The sequence below is a fragment of the Schistocerca serialis genome, chromosome 2 (genome assembly GCF_023864345.2).
Source record: "Schistocerca serialis cubense isolate TAMUIC-IGC-003099 chromosome 2, iqSchSeri2.2, whole genome shotgun sequence".
NCBI lineage: Eukaryota > Metazoa > Arthropoda > Insecta > Orthoptera > Acrididae > Schistocerca > Schistocerca serialis.
This window is the reverse complement of record NC_064639.1, coordinates 243,118,548-243,139,338: the sequence shown is the minus strand read 5'-3', so window position 1 is coordinate 243,139,338 and position 20,791 is coordinate 243,118,548. Positions and strand designations below refer to the sequence as shown.

The following is a 20,791-nucleotide window of genomic DNA, read 5'->3' as shown; positions in this document are numbered from 1 at the left end:
TAATGTAGACTTATTTAGTCTCATAATCGAAAAAATCTTTCACACGCATTTGTTGCTCGCCATATTTTATCACTATTGCAGCTCATTATGGACACGTGAAAACTCTTCCCAATGGAAAAAACGAAGACCTACTGGAAAGTTTTAACGAAAAGAATTTGTCTTTTAGATGTGAATTCCACTGCGGATCACTCACTTATATCTGCAAAAGCACAGGGGCGCTTTCAACCGAAACGGCACACAGACTCGAAAACGTCTCGATAACAGATGTTAGATTGACATTGTCCTCAAAACGCTTAAAAAGCTGTGCTTGTAGTTATTTCAAGATCACAAGGAATTTTAATATTTTCAACATTTCACGGCACTGTCAGCAACTGTATAAATATTAATTTTAAATTAACAACAGCCTCAGTTGCAATGTTTACCCAGATTTACCTAGGTTTCAGTTGGGATAACCCAATGTTCTTCAGAATAAAATGAACTACGATTTGTCCATTGCATTGCTAAGTGAAGGGTGCGAGGTTGGATATTTTGCCAGAAATACAAATTTTTAAACACTTGCTATATGACAAAAATAACCTTCTTAACGTCCAGCTGCAGCTGCTAAACAAAAAATTTTTTGACGGTTTTCAACCGTTATTCCACCCGCCATAATTTTAGGGAGTAATCATTATACCCTTGCCAATACGTTTTTAGCACTCCCGTTTGCTGAACACCTGGGATTATCTGGTATTTCAAACCCGTAGTAATCTTCATGCGGTCAAGTTCAATGAGTAGCCCGAATATGCTAGGCTGGCTTAAAATAGTAAACGCATTGCTTCCTTCACTTTTGACGTCCACAAATGTTGTGACAGTCGATATATCTTAGTTCCTTACAGGATAACGTATACGTCAATTTCATTAGCCGCACCAGGTTATTCACAAAATTTTAAGTTTAGGAGGACATGTTGGTAACAGTGTTAACAAGCACGCATGACACACACTATCGCGCATGCGCTCTCGAGGCTATAGCCAGTTCCAGTACAACATCTGTTACTGCCGTAATGCGGTCACGAAGTGAGACTGAGGCTGTTTCCCAGATAAGTTTTTGCAATATGACGATGTATTACTATATTGTAGTTATTAGTTTTTGACGTTGTCCATTATGGACAAATCGTAGTTCCTTTTATTCTGAAGAAGGTTGGGTTATCCCAACTGAAACCTAGATAAATCTAGGTAAACAATGCAACTGAGGCTGTTGTTAATTTTAAATCACAAGGAATTCTTAAAACCTAGTGTTTTCTTTAAAGTCAGGAAGCTTAGAGATACAGGCAGTGTTTTTTTGACAGAATTTGTCCTTAACACAGCGTATCCTTACCAAACCACAAATAAGTTGTTTTCCACCTTGCAGTGGCTTACGGTGGGCAGCGTTCAATCAAGCCCACTTCAGATGCTTGGTGTGCAATTCATCCCGGATGTTCTAATTTTCATAGCCGCTCTCCTTTTTTCTTCATAAATTCAACAACAGCGTGTTTTAAATCGAAAAATCGTTCCGAGCATGCCTCTTGCCTTGACCAACGTACTTTGCGGTAAAATATGAGGACTCCATGCTCTTCGTCCAGGTCCATCGTAAACTGTTACAACTGTCATTGGACGAGCGACTTCTGAAATTTTACTATTCGAACCATCAGTTTCATCACATGCTCTGCGCTGAAAATTTAGCACAAAGTGCTTCTTGAAGTACAAAACAATGAATCCCGTCTGTTGATCGTTGTAATTTTTTTGCTCTTTCATCGTCAACTAAATCTTTAAATTGTTTCTGCATGCTGATGTGTTGTCGTTTCATAGTGCACTACTGGCCATTAAAATTGCTACACCACGAAGATGACGTGCTACAGACGCGAAATTTAACCGACATCAAGAAGATACTGTAATATGCAAATGACTAGCTTTTCAGAGCATTCACACAAGGTTGGCGCCGGTGGCGACACCTACAACGTGCTGACATGAGGACAGTTTCCAACCGATTTCTCATACACAAACAGCAGTGGACCAGCGTTGCCTGGTGAAACGTTGATGTGATGCCTCGTGTATGGAGGAGAAATGCGTACCATCACGTTTCCGACTTTGATAAAAGTCGGATTGTAGCCTATAGCGATTAAGGTTTATCGTATCGCGACATTGCTGCTCGCGTTGGTCGAGATCCAATGACTGTTAGCAGAATATGGAATCGGTGGGTTCAGGAGGGTAATACGGAACGCCGTGCAGGGTCCCAACGGCCTCGTATCAGGCATCTTATCCGCATGGCTGTAACGGATCGTGCAGCCACGTCTCGATCCCTGAGTCGACAGGTGGGGACGTTTGCAAGACAACAACCATCTGCACGAACAGTTCGACGACGTTAGCAGCAGCATGGACTATCAGCTCGGAGACCATAGCTGCGGTTACCCTTGACGCTGCATCACAGATAGGAGCGCCTGCGATGGAGTACTCAAAGACGAACCAGGGTGCACGAATGACAAAATGTCATTTTTTCGAATGAATGCAGGTTCTGTTTACGGCATCGTGATGGTCGCATCCGTGTTTGGCGACATCGCGGTGAACGCACATTGGAAGCGTGTAGTCGTCATCGCCATAGTGGCATATCACCGGGCGTGATGGTATGGGGTGCCATTGGTTACACGTCTCGGTCACCTCTTGCTCGCATTGACGGCACTTTGAACAGGGGACGCTACATTTCAGATGTGCTACAACCCGTGGCTCTACCCTTCATTCGATCGCTGTGTAAACCTACATTTCAGCAGGATAATGCACGACCGCATGTTGCAGGTCCTCTAAGGGCCTTTCTGGATGCAGAAAATGTTCGACTGCTGCCTTGGCCAGCACACTCTCCAGATCTCTCACCAATTGAAAACGTCTGGTCAATGGTGGCCGAGCAACTGGCTCGTCACAATACGCCAGTCACTACTCTTGATGAACTGTGGTATTGTGTTGAATCTGCATGGGCAGCTGTACCTGTACACGCCATCCATGCTCTGACTCAATGCCCAGGCGTATCAAGGCCGTTATTACGACCAGAGGTTGTTGTTCTGGGTACTGATTTCTCAGGTTCAAAAAATGGTTCAAATGGCTCTGAGCACTATGGGACTTAACATCTGTGGTCACCAGTCCCCTAGAACTTAGAACTACTTAAACCTAACTAACCTAAGGACATCACACACATCCATGCCCGTGGCAGATTTCTCAGGATCTATGCACCCAAACTGCGTGAAAATGTAATCACATGTCAGTTCTTGTATAATATCTTTGCCCAATGAATACCCGTTTATTATCTGCATTTCTTTTTGGTGTAGCAATTTTAATGACCAGTAGTGTAAATGTGCGGCACCCGTTGATTATGTGACAGTGTATCACGTAATAGATACTGAGCATTCTTATCGTTCTGTTCTGTCATTCCCAGTCATTCCCATTCATTCTCATAGGCTTGTGATGATAGATCCTCAAGTGTCTCTTTTCGTGCTTACAGCCAGTGAACCTGTGAAGTTCTTTTATCGCACGAACAGATAGTGAAGGGTGAACAGCGCTGATACCGCTAAATATCCGACAGAAGAAAGTCGGATCCACCTAAAAATGGCCCACCGCAATGCTAAATGGGATGCCGCGTTATACCGAGTACTTCCGAGTAGTACCGAGCAAAGCCGAGTCAAGCTGTGTCTCGGTCCGTACGGTGCCTGTATATTGTGTTAGCGTGCAGTATGGCACTTGGTGGCCGACCCTGGTCTGTAAGATTGATAGTCCTTGTCTGACAGGGTTTTAAATGAAAAGTGATGTGGACTACTCTAATATAGAGGCGGAACCTAAATTACAGTGACAAATTTTCGGAAGATTTTCAGTGATGAAAGTTATTCGCAATTGCCGAATATTTCTGACAATAGTTGCATTAAGTATCATAAATTAAGAACTGTTGGAAGATCGTCACCGATGTCTATTTCTTCAGACATTGAAACGATGTCTCGACGGGCAAAATGACGATCGTTATATCAACTTTGAATACGTTTGTCTTCCTGAAATCGTATGGCGGGATTCCAAGTATAGCTGCGAGAGGTGGAATCGTAGACAATACGACATACTGAAGTCTGGGTAGGTCCTGGAAGAGTGATCGGGTAACTGATGTTGTGAAGGCGACCATTCGCGACAAACAGAAAGTCTGGGTTCTTTTCCCGCTCAGGTAAAAATTTTCGACTGTCGCCAATGTAAATAAATATCTTCATACCTAATGCACCTAATGTCAGAAAGATTCCGAAATTGCGAAATAATTTCATAAATTTAGTACAAGTACAAGATCTTCACCAACGTATGTTTCTCAGACATTGTGAAAAATTAGTATTACAAGTCTGGAGAGTTTTCTGACAGTGTTATTGATGGCAAAATCTTCTATGTCGTTAGTTTCTCTGCAGTCTTTCTCGCTGCTCAACGTTTCGATTCCTTTGCTGAGATCTTTCTCGGGATTCCACTGGTGTCCCTGGAAGACTGCATACTCTCGAAAGACAGTATTCTCTTATAAAAGGCTATTTTCCCGCGTTTTACGAAAAAGCAATTACTGGGTAACAATCTTTCACGTTACTATTAGCAGGCCGTTGTCATTAGCAAATACTTCTCCAAAAAACTGCCGGAAAAAAACCTTTTGTAAGTGAACGGGTACTATGTTTCGACAGTGTTCAGACGTGAAGGGACACCATTGGAAACGTGAAAAAGATCTCGGAAGATGAATCGAAACGTCGAGCTGTAAAGAAATCGGAAGAGGAATATGACGCTGCGTAACGACTCACATGATTTAATCGTCGTTGTTTAGGAATGGCTTTCGAGAGTGTTGGTGTAATTTGGCAATAATGTCTGGTAGATCGTCACAGAATAGTTGCATTTCGTTTGATATCTTACCTCCAGCCGGCCGAAGTGGCCGTGCGGTTAAACGCGCTGCAGTGTGTAACCGCAAGACCGCTACGGTCGCAGGTTCGAATCCTGCCTCGGGCGTGGATGTTTGTGACGTCCTTAGGTTAGTTAGGTTTAACTAGTTCTATGTTCTAGGGGACTAATGACCTCAGCAGTTGAGTCCCATAGTGCTCAGAGCCATTTGAACCAATCTTACCTCCATTTATCTTTTTATCTGTATTGCGATGAAAGTATCTGTACAACAGTCGAAATGTCAATGATATGCGCTGTGCCCTGTTTGTGAACAAACTTTTAGCATACCCTCACGTTCCTTACTGTTGACTGCAATAGTGCTGACTTAACTCCTCGCCCTCACGTTTGCACTCAGCCCTGCTCGATTTTCTCTCATGATTGTATTTCCGACAGTGCTATTTGTACCTTAACAGTGACACACAGCATCGGTAGGTTTACTGATGAAGAACTGCCCAGTGTACCATTTAAGCATGGTCGGTTCACTGAACGCAATGGAGAAACGGTAAAACGACGCCGTGGTGAGTGGCAGAAACCCCCTTACAGTACCTTTGCATTTGAGGATTGTCGCATTACTCCGTGTTTTATATTGTACTTCTGGTGATGACGTATTACGTGATGTTTCACAGAAACAAAGGAGATATGGGTAATAAACCGTAATCATACTATTAATTCGTAAAGCGTAACGGGAGACTACAGGACTCTTATATCGAAAATACTCAGAAAATGTCCCTGAAGATTAGAATTATCGAAGGAGTTCGGGTTCACTGTGCAGAAAATCTGAGGGAGCCAAAGGTCAATCTGATAGTCTGTTGGTTTTATGCGCCTGTGTCTGGTGTCTGAGGAGTCACTCGCTGTTCGAGAAAGAAAATGAGGTGGCAAAGAATAGGTGTATTACACTCACGATGAGCTTTCAGGAATGCAGCTGAGTTGCGTTTCCGTCACTTTTTCCTCCCACAATATTTCGACGACCAATCCAGTCGCCTTCTTCAGGTCCTGCGAGCTGTGCAGTTGTGTGTACTTGAGCTTAAACTCCAACCAACCTGTGAACTATTGTTGGTTTCGCGCCGCTACTTATAGCTGAATTACACTCCTGATACCCACCACATACTTTGATGCTCTTTTGTTTTTCGAGCTGCTTTTATACGCTGTTAAACTACATTTTCTCAACATTTCCCAGCAAACAAAAGAACATCCAAGGGCATAGTGAGTGTCGGGAGTCGAACTCAGCTACACACGGGAGCAATGATAGTTGTTTGGGGTCCAGAAACTGAGTACACGTAACAGTTTAACTTGCAGCACCTGATGAAGACAGCTGGCTTGGTAGTCGAAATTTTGTAAAAAAATAAAAATAAATAAAAATAAAAAAAGCAGCCATTACTGGCACGGACACATCACACCAAAGTTACTTTCGGCCTTAAAACGGAATCAACAGCGGCTTTTATTGACAGTAACACATCATGCGAAAGTTACTTCTGTCCTTAAGTTTTACACTCCACTGTCTATATACCTCATGGAAAGCGCCAAAGAAACTGGTATACGCATGCGTATTCAAATAGGTGTAATACTCGGCTCACAAGCGATAGTACACAGCATATCCGAGGTAGCGATGAAATAGGGATTGCCGGCCGCTGAGGCCCAGCGCTTTTAGGCGTTTCAGTCCGGAACCGCGCTGCTACTACGGTCGCAGGTTCCAATCCTGCCTAGGGCATCGATGTGTCTGATGTCCTTACGTTAGTTAGGTTTAATTAGTTCTAAGTTTTAGGCGACTGATGACCACAGACGTTAAGTCGCTTAGTGCTCAGAGCCATTTGAACCATTGATCTGTTACCCTCCTTGAATGTTGGCTTTTATAAGCGATATCTTCCATTCTTTTTTATACTTCCTTTCTTAGAAATCTGAGGTCTCTTGTTTTAAATCTTACTGCAGAACATTTTATCAGTTCCTTATTTACACCTTCACTTCCTATCGCCTTTCGGTTCTTCATATATATGAGAGCATGCTGTAATTCTTGGTATTTCTTGTGGTAGGGATTTGATTTCAAAGCTTCCTCATTTTCTAGGTTCATTCGTGAGTCCACATCTTTTTGTACTGATGCTATCAGTCTTTGTTCCTTATCACATAAACAGCTTCCACATCCTTTCCCATATATCTCCGGTGAACTTCATTTTCAAACCTGGAGCACGATCTATGCTTGAAATGAGTCTTCGAGGCATGCTGACCGACTGAATTTATACTGACGGCATGTGCCAGGTGACAATCAAGCACGCAGCGCTCTCTATTGTACTCCACTGAGAATGCTCGTGAGTGCACGTGGCTATACGTAGTGTTTTCCTATGGTCCAGAGAAACTGAACAAAATTACGGGAGATCAAAAAGTCAGTATAAATTTGAAAACTGAATAAATCACGAAATAATGTAGATAGAGAGGTACAAATTGACACACATGCTTGGAATGACATGGGGATTTATTAGAACCAAAAAAATACAAAAGTTCAAAAAATGTCCGACAGATGGCGCTTCATCTGATCAGAATAGCAATAATTAGCATAACAAAGTTAGACAAAGCAAAAATGATGTTCTTTACAGGAAATGCTCAATATGTGTACCATCATTCGTCAACAATAGCTGTAGTCGAGGAATAATGTTGTGAACAGCACTGTAAAGCATGTCCACAGTTATGGTGAGGCATTGGCGTCGGATGTTGTCTTTCAGCATCCCTAGAGATGTCGGTCGATCACGATACATTTGCGACTTCAGGTAACCCCAAAGCCAATAATGGCACGGACTGAGGTCTGGGGAACTGGGAGGCCAAGCATGACGAAAGCTGCGGCTGAGCACACGATCATCACCAAACGACGCGCGCTGGAGATCAGTTGGTCATTTTGTGAACTTTGTTTTTTTTTTTTTCTAATAAAACCCCATGTCATTCCAAGCATGTGTGTCAATTTATACCTCCCTATCTACATTATTCCGTCGTTTATTAAGTTTTCAAATTTATACTAACTTTTTGGTCACCCTGTATATAGCTGCTAATTAATGAGAACCGTGCAAAGCTTTTTTGACTATGCGATACAGACCGGCAAGTTGGATGTAGTACGACGCTTGCAACACTACAGATGTTAGAGGGAAAGGAGAGCAGGTCCACTGTAACTCAAAACAGTATATTTTCTCCTTCCACCGCCCCTTCCTCTCCCACCCCCCTTCCGATTATTCTTAACCAGTTTAAATGGCTCTGAGCACTATGGGACTTAACATCAGAGGTCATCAGTCGCCTAGAACTTCGAACTACTTAAACCTAACTAACCTAAGGACACCACACACATCCATGCCCGAGGCAGGATTCGAATCTGCGACCGTAGCGGTCCCGCGGTTCCAGACTGTAGGGTCTAGAACCGCTCGGCCACTCCGGCCGGCTCTGTACCAGTAACCAGAAGGAAAAGCCTGAAGAGGAAAAGCTATAGCTTGGCTGGGGCGGTCGGCGAACGTGCAGTTATTAGTGTGGCTAAATTAGGCGCGGTGCGTGGCGAGGCGCTTGCACACCCCTGGCGGCGCGGCCTGATGGATGCCGCGGCACGGCCCGCGGCGGATGCCTGCACGGAGCGCGGACTTGGACGCGCCAGATCCCTTATGCCCGCGCTGGGGCGGCGCCGCGGAATTTAGAAGCGGCCGCCGGCAACTTCACTGAGTTATGGCGAGCCCGGCCGGGCGACGGCGGTTTGGAACCGGAGTCGCTATAAACGTTTCTCAAGCCGGCCGCGTGCGCGCGGTGCTTCCCGCCGACACCTGCGGCTGCTTCCAGAGGGCGCAGGTTGTACACCTGTAAGCAGCTCGCCGCCGCAGCTGTACACCGGTGGGGCCATTGCGAAGACACGCACGTGCAGAACCTGGCACGGATCTAGCGGCTGGATTGCTGCTCGTTTGATGCAGCTAAGACAAGTGAGAAAACGCGTAATTCAACCGCCATTTTAACACAATTAAAAAAAAAGGGTTGCCTCGAGAGAGGTTGCAACTTGTAAGAAACTCAAACATGCGATCCAAAAGGTGGCTCAAATAGCTAAACAAGCTTCAAAAAAGTGTAAAGAGGGTACACTAGCCCGAACAAGACAACATAAAAATCCCAGTCAACAGGTGAACACAATAAAACAGAAACGCTTGCCCATAGAATCCTAAAGCGAAAACAAATTACATCCAAGAGGGAGGCTTAGCATAACGATGCTAGATCGACATAAGGACGCCAAAGGCGCACTAATTGAGCAGTACAAGCGCATGTCGAAATAAAGGAGAGAGTGATGCGCTACAGCAGGGTAATGGGCAAGCAGTCAAATAATATTCCAAGAACTGTGATACACACAACACTGCTCAGATCTCAGGAAAAACACCAACGCACGAGACTAATTAAGCGCTCACTGAGTCTTAATAAATTAAAATAATATTAATACCTTCAGCTGTTGACGGGCGTTGATGTATATCAAGGGGGACAGGTGAAAATGTATGCCCCGACCGGGGCTCGAACCCGGGATCTCTTGCTTACATGGCAGACGCTCTACCCTCCTCAACCACCGAGTGCACAGAGGATAGTGCGACTCCACGGAATATTTTGCGCACGCCTCACACAAGACCCACACTCTCACCTTGTATGTCCACACACTATATTCGTAGTGTCCCACCCCAACACACTCATTACTAGTGGAAGACATTCTGCCGGCCGGAGTGGCCGAGCGGTTAAAGGCGCTACAGTCTGGAACCGCACGACCGCTACGGTTGCAGGTTCGAATCCTGCCTCGGGCATGGATGTGTGTGATGTCCTTACGTTAGTTAGGTTTAAGTAGTTCTAAGTTCTACGGGACTCATGACCGCAGCAGTTGAGTCCCATAGTGCTCAGAGCCATTTGACCCATTATTGAAGACATTCTTACCAAGTCCCCTAAGAGTTGGGGGAATATGTGTACATCCGCACAGAAGAAGAAGGTCATGGCCGGTATTGCCAGAACTATATACTTATTTGATATGGTGTCTGTTCTTTCGGACATGTCCGAAAGAACAGACACCATTGATGACCTGCAGTCGTCTAGAACGAAATTAGAATTATATTAATACCTTCAGCTGTTGATGGGCGTTGGTATATATCAACGGGGACAGGGGAAAATGTGTGCCCCGACTGGGACTCGAACTTGGGATCTCCTGCTTACATGGTAGATTGTTCTGGCAATACCGTCCATGGCCTTCTTCTTCTGTGCGGATGCACACATATTCCCCGAACTCTTGCGGGAGTTAATAAGAATATCTTCCACGAGTAATGAGTGTGTTGTGGTGGGACACTACGAATGTAGTGTGTGGACATACAAGGTGAGAATGTGGGTCTCGCGGGAGGCGTGCCCGAGATAGTCCCTGCAGTCGCACTATCCTCTGTGCCCTCGGTGGCTCATATGGATAGAGCGTCTCCCTTGTAAGCAGGAGACCCCGGGTTCGAGTCCCAGTCGGGGCACACATTTTCACCTGTCCCAGTTGATATATATAAACGCCCGTCAACAGCTGAAGGTATTAATATAATTATAATTTCGTTCTAGGCGGTTGCAGATCATCAATGGTGTCTGTTCTTTCGGACATGTCCGAATGGACAGACACCATATCCATATAAGCATATAGTCTTAATAAGTCCAAGAGCATCCACGCTTCGTCCCCCGGATAAACCAGTACCAACAGCGAGATATAGAAAACAGAACTTGCCAGAGGCGGCACGTCTTCCGGTCGCGGTGCATCCCGGGCTCAGGAACATCCTCCTGGGCGTGTTTATGCTGCATCTCCTTACTCGCCCAGCGTGATCCAAAAAGAATCCTTCCGAACTGAGCGCCTCATAGACAAAACAGGGCGCCAGCGACCTCTTTCAATGGCAACCACAAGTCATCTCTCCCTGCGCGCTGACCCAGCCTGCTCTGTCTAAGAAAACCAAAGACAGCCTCACATTGCAACACCACAGACATACGATTCGGGCGCGAGATACCGACGTTGCAACATGGCTCAACGCAATCTCGTTTAAGCGCTCTTACAACTGGTGCTCAAAATTCTCCCTCAGGACGAATAACATCTTGGTCACAATAATGTTACCACCAAGGTATACGTACTATATCATCTACACATGAACTCACAGTATTCTCAACCCTGGCAGGGTCGCCAATTGTAAAGCATCTGTGATCTTTCAGAATTTGTCAGGTGACTAATAGCAAGGAATGAAAAGAAGAAGTTTTACAGACAACACGTTTACAGTACAACAAATTTTGGAGAAACACAAGGGATAAAAAAAGAAAAATGAATTATTTTCAAGGATAATGTAAAACCTTTCGCTCAATAAATACACAGTGGTGTACAAAACTTAAGAACGAAAGTAACTTTCGCCTGATGTATCACTACCAATAGCATAGCTCAATGAAACTTGGATCATACGTAGAAAGAATTGCTACAGTGTAGTAGAGAGGGTAACTGCGAGAAATACGCAGTGAGATGAGGAGAAATGACATTTTCATTCAAAGACAATAATTACACTGAAGTCACCGCGACTGGTGATGGTACCCTGGACATTACAGAAGGCGAGACATGGTTCTTAATAGTGTGTGTGATCACCAGTAACGGCAATGGATGCTCTGCCACGTGCTCTCAAGCAACCACAGTGTTAGCAAGGAGTTCTCGTGGCGGGCTGTTCTGGATGGTTTCTCGTGGCTGTGGAGGTACTGCAATATGTCTCTCCAACGCGTCCCTCTAGTGCTCGATGGGATGTAATTCGGGGACTTGGCAGGCCACTCCATTCACCGAATATCATCTCGTTGCAAGAGCTCCCCCAACTGCGCTGTTCGATGTGGTCGCGCATTCTCACTCATAAAAGTAGAGTCAGCGCCTAGTGCACCCCTGAGAAGACGCAGTGGGCAAGGAGTACTCTGTCACAATAACATTAACTGGCGAGCGTACCCTGTTCAAGGATTTGGAAGTCAGTACGCCCATCCAACACAATGCTTCCCACACCACGACACCTAGACCACTAAAACGATCAAGTTCCACAACATTCCTGGCTGCTCTGAGTGTTCCCACCTCTCACCAGAAGAGGGTGTATCCAGAAACACTACTCAGACTGAATTTGCTCTCATCCGAGATGAGCACGCGGCCCTACTCTTACTTAGTCGCTCTCCATGCTCAAGGCACTATCGCAAACAGTTACGCGCAGTGTGGGTGTCGTGCCATTGTGAAGTGTGAGATTCCGTGCCTTGCAGGCTACATCTACATCTACATCCATACTCCGCAAGCCACCTGACGGTGTGTGGAGGAGGGTACTTTGAGTACCTCTATCGGTTCTCCCTTCTATTCCAGTCTCGTATTGTTCGAGGAAAGAAAGATTGTCGGTATGCCCCTGTGTGGGCTCTAATATCTCTGATTTTATCCTCATGGTCTTTTCGCGAGATATACGTAGGGGGGAGCCATGTACTGCTTGACTCCTCGGTGAAGGTATGCTCTCGAAACTTCAACAAAAGCCCGTACCGAGCTACTTCACTTGGTGAAGAAGAGTGGCAAAATAACAGCGACTACAGTTTAGAGGAGTGCTTAGCGATAAGCGTGTGGGCCCATGAAAGAAAGCACAATGATGAAAATATGACGCAGGAGGATTCGTTTCGTGAACGGTTGGGTAAGGAGTCACTGCGCGCACGAAAGTGTGTGTTGAATGATCGTAACAGACCGTCAAGGACTGTGACGAAAGATAAGACGATAACAGCTGCAAAACTCACTGCAGGACTGAATGGTGCAGTCGCGGACCCTGTCAGAACGAAAACAACACGAAAGAAACTCTATAAGCAAAAAATTTCAGAGCGTGTGGAATTCCAAGACCACTCGTCAGTGAGGCAAATGCCCGAAGCCGGAAAACATGGTGCCGAAGCAATGAAATCAGGACTATGGAGCAATGGAAGACATTCATTTGGTCGCATGATTTCTGTTTCAGACTGAATTCAACTTCTGGCCGAGTTTACGTCCAAAGACTGAAACATGGCGCGGGTCCGGTGATGAGTTGGACAGCCTTGTCTTGGTATTCGTTAGACACTACGTTTATTCTGCAAGGTTGCATTACTGCCAAGAATTATGTGACAATTTTGGCTGATCAGATCCATCCCATGGTGCAATGTTTGTTCTCCAATGATGATGCTCTGTTTCAAGACGACAGGGTCACTATCCGCCCAGCTCTCATCGTCCAGAAATCTACATCTACATGTACATCCATACTCCCCTAGCCGCCTGACGGTGTGTGGCGGAGGGTATTTTGAGTACCTCTATCGGTTCTCCCTTCTACTCCAGTCTCGTATTGTCCGTGGAAAGAAAGATTGTCGGTATGCCTCTGTGTGGGCTCTAATCTCTCTGATTTTATCCTCGTGGTCTCTTCGCGAGATATATGTACGAGGGAGCAATATACTGCTTGACCCCTCGGTGAAGGTATGTACTCGAAACTTCAATAAAAGCCCGTACCGAGCTACTGAGGGTCTCTCCTGCAGAGTCTTCCACTGGAGTTTATCTGTCATCTCCGTAACGCTTTCGCGATTACTAAATGATCCTGTAACGAAGCGCACTGCTCTCCGTTGGATCTTCTCTATCTCTTCTATCAACCCTATCTCGTACGGATCCCACACTAGTGAGCAGTACTCAAGCAGTGGGCGAGAAAGTGTACTGTAACCCACTTCCTTTGTTTTCGGACTGCATTTCCTTAGGATTCTTCCAATGACTCTCAGTCTGGCATCTGCTTTACCGACGATTAGTTTTATATGCTCATTCCATTTTAAATCACTCCTAATGCCTACTCCCAGATAATTTATGGAATTAACTGCTTCCAGTTGCTGACTTGCTATATTGTAGCTAAATGATAAAGGATATTTCTTTCCATGTATTCGCAGCACATTACACTTGTCTACATTGAGATTCAATTGCCATTCCCTGCACCATGCATCAATTCGTTGCAGATCCTCCTGCATTTCAGTATAGTTTTCCATTGTTACAACCTCTCGATATACTACAGCATCATCCGCAAAAAGCCTCAGTGAACTTCCGATGTTATCCATAAGGTCAATTAAATATATATTGTGAATGGCAACGGTCCTACGACACTCCCCGGTGTCGCACCTGAAATCACTCTTACTTCGGAAGACTTCTCTCCATTGAGAATGACATGCTGCGTTCTGTTATCTAGAAACTCTTCAATCCAATCACACAATTGGTCTGATAGTCCATATGCTCTTACTTTGTTCATTAAACAACTGTGGGGAACTGTATCGAACGCCTTGCGGAAATCAAAAAACACGGCATCTACTTGGGAACCCGTGTCTATTGCCCTCTGAGTCTCGTGGACGAATAGCGCGAACTGGGTTTCACACGATCGTCTTTTTCGAAACCCATGCTGATTCCTACAGAGTAGATTTCTAGTCTCCAGAAAAGTCATTATACCCGAACATAATACGTGTTCCAAAATTCTACAACTGATCGATGTTAGAGACATAGGTCTATAGTTCTGCACATCTGTTCGACGTCCCTTCTTGAAAACGGGGATGACCTGTGCCTTTTTCCAATCCTTTGGAACGCTACGCTCTTCTAGAGACCTACGGTACACCGCTGCGAGAAGAGTGGCAAGTTCCTTCGCGTACTCTGTGTAAAATCGAACTGGTATCCCATCAGGTCCAGCGGCCTTTCGTCTTTTGAGCGATTTTAATTGTTTTTCTGTCTCTCTGTCATCTATGTCGATATTTATCATTTTGTCATCTGTGCGGCAATCTAGAGAAGGAACTACAGTGCAGTCTTCCTCTGTGAAACAGCTTTGGTAAAAGACATTTAGTATATCGGCCTTTAGTCTGTCATCCTCTGTTTCAGTACCATTTTGGTCACAGAGTGTCTAGACATTTTGTTTTGATCCACCTACCGCTTTGACATAAGACCTAAATTTCTTAGGATTTTCTTCCAAGTCAGTACATGGAACTTTACTTTCGAATTCATTGAACGCCTCTCGCATAGCCCTCCTCACACTACATTTCGCTTCGCGTAATTTTTGTTTGTCTGCAAAGCTTTGGCTACGTTTATGTTTGTTGTGAAGTTCCCTTTGCTTCCGTAGCAGTTTTCTAACTCTGTTCTTGTACCACGGTGGCTCAGTCCTGTTAAATATGGTTGGAATTGAACCCTCTAACTGACGTGCCTCTCTTCTTGCCCGCTGCATAACGTAGCAGTCACCTGCGTCTGTAGTTGGCCGTGGTCGACCAGTCTTCATCTCCGGGCAGTGGTGCCTGTGGTTCCCATCACTCCGCACGCACGTGTAACAATGCCTTGCGTAATACCAAACTGCTGGGTTACTTTCGTCGCACTTCGTTATTCTTCTAGTTTCACGAAGAGTATTCCCCGTGTGAAGTTGTCCTGATTTTGTCTCCTGGCTATTTCGCTATGAAAAACAGCACTACAGCGCTCCCTAACTGCTCTTTTCCCATTCTCCTTCAACCTGTTTCGCGCTGGAGGGCATGCCCTGTTTGGCGCTATAGTCGCACGCTGACCTCGCGCCTTATTGCGTGCAACTTCCTGTGCAGAATTGGGAGATCTCTGGCAACACGTTCCCGCACTTTCATTCATTTCCACCGAGTAGTTAATATGTTATGTTACTTTATCAATCTCCTCCATATATTTTGCAGAGCAGTGTGTTGTGGGAGATATTGAGAAGAAGAGAGATAATAGTACATTTTGTACACATAATTCAGAAGATCTGCAGTAATACAAGAATCCAAATAAATGAGCGTATTGAGAAAAGAAGAGAGAATTTACATCTACATCTACATCTACGTGATTACTCTGCTATTCACAATAAAGCGCCCAGCAGAGGGTTCAATAAACCACCTTCAAGCTATCTCTACCGTTCCACTCTCAAACGGCGCGCGGGAAACACGAACACTTAAATTGTTCTGTGCAAGCCCTGATTTCTCTTATTTTATCGTGATGATCAATTCTCCCTCTGTAGGGAGGTTCAACAGAATTTTTTCTCAATTGCAGGAGAAAACTGGTGATTGAAATTTTATGAGAAGATCCCGTCGCAACGAAAGAAGCGTTTGTTTTAGTTGTTGCCACTCCAATTTGCGTAACATGTCTGTGGCACTGTCTCCCCTATTTCGCGGCAATACAAACGAAGCCGCCCCTCTTTGAACATTTTCGATGTCATCCGCCAGTCTCACCTGATGCGGATCCCACACCGCACAGCAATACTCCAAAATAGGGCGGACACGTGTGGTGTAAGCAGTCTCTTTAGTACAGCTGTTGCACCTTCTGAGTGTTCTGCCAATGAATCTCAGTTTTTGATTTGCTCTACCCACAACATTATCTATTTGATCGTTCCAATTTAGGTTACTTGTAATTGTAATCCCTAAGTATTTAGTTGAATTTACAACCTTCAGATCTGTGTGACTTATCGCGTGATCGAAATTTATCGGATTTCTTTTAGTACTCATGTGAATAACTTCACACTTTTCTTTATTCAGAGTCAATTGCCACTTTTCGCACGACACATATATCTTATCTAAATCATTTTGCAATTCATTTTTGGCCGGCCGTGGTGGCCGTGCGGTTCTGGCGCTGCAGTCTGGAACCGCGGGACTGCTACGGTCGCAGATTCGAATCCTGCCTCGGGCATGGATGTGTGTGATGTCCTTAGGTTAGTTAGGTTTAATTAGTTCTAAGTTCTAGGGGACTGATGTTAAGTCCCATAGTGTTCAGAGCCAATTCATTTTGGTCATCTGATGACTTTATAAGACGGTAAATGACATCATCATCTGCAAATAATCTAAGAGGGCTACTGAGATTGTCTACTCTATCGTTAATATAGATCAGGAACAATAGAGAGCATATAACACTTCCTTGGGGAACGCCAGATATTAATTCTGTTTTACTCGATGACATTCCGTATATTACAACGGACTGTGTGAGCTTTCTGACAGAAAATCACGAATCCAGTAGCACAACTGAGGCGATATTCTATAGGCAAGCAGGTTGGTTAGAAAACGCTTGTGAGGAACGGTGTCGAAAGCCTTCTGGAAATCTAAAAATATGGAATCAGTTTGACATCCGCTGTCGATATCACGCATTACTTCTTGAGTATAAAGAGCTAGGTGTGTTTCACAAGAACGATGTTTCCTGAATCCGTGGTGACTGTGTTAGTCAATAAATCATTTTCTTCGCGGCAATTCATAATGTTCGGATGCAGTATATGTTCCAAGACCCTACTGCAAACCGACGTTAGTGATATAGGTCTGTAATACAGCGGACTACTCCTACTTTCCTTTTTGGGTACTGGTGTGACTTGAGCAATTTTCCAGTTTTTATGTACGGACCTTTCTGTGAGCGAGTGGTTGCATATAATTGCTAAATATGGAGCTATTACATCAGCATACTCTGAAAGGAGCCTGACTGGTATACAATCTGGACCGGAGGCCTTGCCTTTATTGTCATTTAAGCTGCGTTGCTACACCAAGGATATCTACTTCTATGTTTCTTCATCTTTGCAGTTTTTCTTGATTGGAATACAGGAATATTTACTTTTTATTCTTTGGTGACGGAGTTTCGGAAAAGCGTGTTTAATAACTCTGTTTTAGTGGCACTGTCATCTGTGACTTCACCGGTGTTATCGCGCAGTGAAGGTACTGATTGCGTCTTGCCACTGGTGTGCTTTATGTATGACCAGAATCTCTCTGGGTTTTCTGCCAGATTCCGGGACAGAGTTACGTTGTGGAAATTATTAAAAAGCATCTCGCATTGAAGTGCCGGTTATATTTCGAACTTCTACAAAACTTCGCCATTCTTGGGATTTTGCCTTCTTTTAAGTTTGGCATGCTTTTTCCGTTGTTTCTGCAACAGCGATCTGACTTGTTTTGTGTGCCGCGGGGGATCAGTAGCATAACTTATTAATTTATGTGGTATATGTTGTGACTTGGCAAGACAGCCAAGCCACTATGAGAGGAAGCCGAAAGGCACGCGTTTAAGCTCACGCAGGCTGGCGTGAGGTCTGGAACAGTTAAAGGAATAGAGACTAGCAAAAAAGGTACGTAGCTTCTGGAATACTTAACTTTAATCCATAATTGGTGAACATCGGTCTGACGGTACATGCATCACAAGATAAATAGCAAATGATAATGGCGCCTTGCTAGGTCGTAGCAAATGACGTAGCTGAAGGCTATGCTAACTATCGTCTCGGCAAATGAGAGCGTAATTTGTCAGTGAACCATCGCTAGCAAAGTCGGCTGTACAACTGGGGCGAGTGCTAGGAAGTCTCTCTAGACCTGCCGTGTGGCGGCGCTCGGTCTGCAATCACTGATAGTGGCGACACGCGGCTCCAACGTATACTAACGGACCGCGGCCGATTTAAAGGCTACCACCTAGCAAGTGTGGTGTCTGGCTGTGACACCACAGTATATATCTCCCATTGACGTCAATACTATCACTCTGAAATCATTCCATATTTTTTCTACGCATACGTGATCAGATCGGAAGGAGTGGAGACCGTCTCTTAAAAAGGCGTTAAGAGCATTTTTATCAACTTTTTTAAGGAGATGTACCTTGCGTCTCTTTTTGATGGTTGTAGGTGTTGCGGTATTCAGCCTAGCAGTAACTGCCTTGTGGTCGCTAATCCCTGTATTCGTCATGATACTCCGTACTTGTCCAGGATTATTTGTTGCTAAGAGGTCAAGTATGCTTTCTCAACCATTTGCGCTTCGAGTGGGCTTATGAACAAATGGTTCAAAATGATTTTCTGAGAAAGCATTCAGTACTATTTCGTATGACGTTTTATGCCTACCGCTGGCCTTAAAGGCATTATTTTTCGAGCGTATTGAGGGTAGAGTGAAGTCGCCACCGTCTATAATTGTATGAGTGGGGTACCTATTTGAAACGAGACTCAGGTTCAGCAACTATATCTTCTGAGTCGGAGGGGGGGGGGGGGGGGGTCGGTTAAACGATCCAATGAATAGTTTAGTCCTATTGTCAAGTATAACCTCTACCCATACTATTTCGCAGGAACTATCTAATTCAATTTCACTACAAGGTAAACTGCTTCTATCGGTAATAAATGTTCAAATGTGTGTGAAATCTTATGGGACTTAACTGCTGGGGTCATCAGTCCCTAAGCTTACACACTACTTAACCTAAATTAACCTAATGACACACACCCATGCCCGAGGGAGGACTCGGACCTCCGCCGGGACCAGCCGCACAGTCCATGACTGCAGCGCCCAAGATCGCTCGGCTAATCCCGCGCGGCCAGTAATAAATACTCCACCACCAACTGTATTTAATCTATCCTTCCTGAACACTGTTATATCATTTGAAAAAAATTCGGCTGAACTTATTTCCTGCTTTAGCCAGCTTTCTGTGCCTATAACTATTTGTGCTTCAGTGCTTTCTATTAGGGCTTGGAGCTCTGGTTCTTTCCCAACACAGATACGACAATTTACAACTACAATGCCGATCGTTTCTACAACTACCTTACTATGTATTACCTGCCCCATTTTAGACGGACGCCCTTTCTGTGGTTTCCTGAGACCCTCTAACCTAAAATACCTCCCAGCGCCTTCCACATAGCCCCCGCTACCCCTGTAGCCGCTTCCTGTCTGTAGCGGACTCCTGACCTATTAAGCGGAACCCGGAAACCCACCAACCGATGGCGGAAGTCAAGGAATCTGCAGCCTACACGGTCACAGAACCACCTGAGCCTCTGATTCAGACCCTCCACTCGGCTCTCCACCATAGGACCACAGTCGGTTCTGTCGACGGTGCTGCAGATGGTGAGCTCCGCCTTAATCTCGCAAGCAAGACTGGCAGTCTTTACCACTTCATGTAGCCACCCGAAACCAGAGAGAATCTCCTCCGATCCAAAGCGACACACGTCATTGGTAGGCTACTGACATGGGCCACCACCTGGATTTGGCTGCACCCTGTGCTCTTCATGTCATCCGGAAGCAACCTTTCCACATCCGGAACGAATCTCCCCGCTATGCACACGGAGTGCACACTGGCATCCTTCACCTTAGGAATTGAACAAGGTTGCAGCCTTTCGCCTCTGTTCTTTAATATATCTGGCACATTCCGCTGCAGAGTGAAAATTCCTTCTGGGAACAATCTCCCTACCTGTGGCTAACAATAAGCCATGTCAGCAATATCCTTTCTTCCAGGGTTGGTAGCCCGTAAGTTACGTAGGAAAAGTTCTGTGAAATTTTGAAAGTGTTACGGCGTAAAGTCAAGGGCCAGCCTGCCAGTCACGAACGGTAGAGCGGAGATGGCTGTGACAAGACGTCAGCCAATTGCACTCTGAACGACCCCTCTCCAGGATGACAACGCGACAGCAGCGTCCTCTATGCGAAGAGAACGTAAGCACCGCGCCAGACTGGTCGCGGCTGTTCTACAACAGCAAGATTAGGCACTTGTATTGCAGTGACTTAGGAATCGTACATACTGAAGAGGCATTATTCTTTTGTATGTCGCCCTTTGCTTGCGACATTTCTATGTACTAGTCAAAGTTAAGTATTGTCATGTACTTTTCGTAATAAATCTCACTAATATGATTTGCTTGAATTGTTGTCTAGCGATCTGAGAAAGCAGGTTTCCTAGACACCCCATATTCGACGACTAGGCAGGATTCAACAGAAGGTACTAGTTGAGATACTGGCGGAAGTAAAGCAGTGACGGTGGGGGCGGTGGGTCGCGCATGACTATCTCAGTCGGTACACCACCTGCCCGCGAAATTCAAAGATCCCACCTTCGAATACCGATCCAGCACACCTAGTTTTACTCTCCCAGGAAGTTTCGGATTACGGCTCG

General features: G+C 45.0%; 1 protein-coding gene across 1 annotated transcript in view; it reads right to left on the bottom strand.

The window, feature by feature from the left end:
• Positions 1–20,791, bottom strand: part of LOC126456987 (protein Wnt-6-like) — a 622,242-nt gene that overhangs the window by 79,449 nt on the left and 522,002 nt on the right. The window lies entirely within an intron of this gene.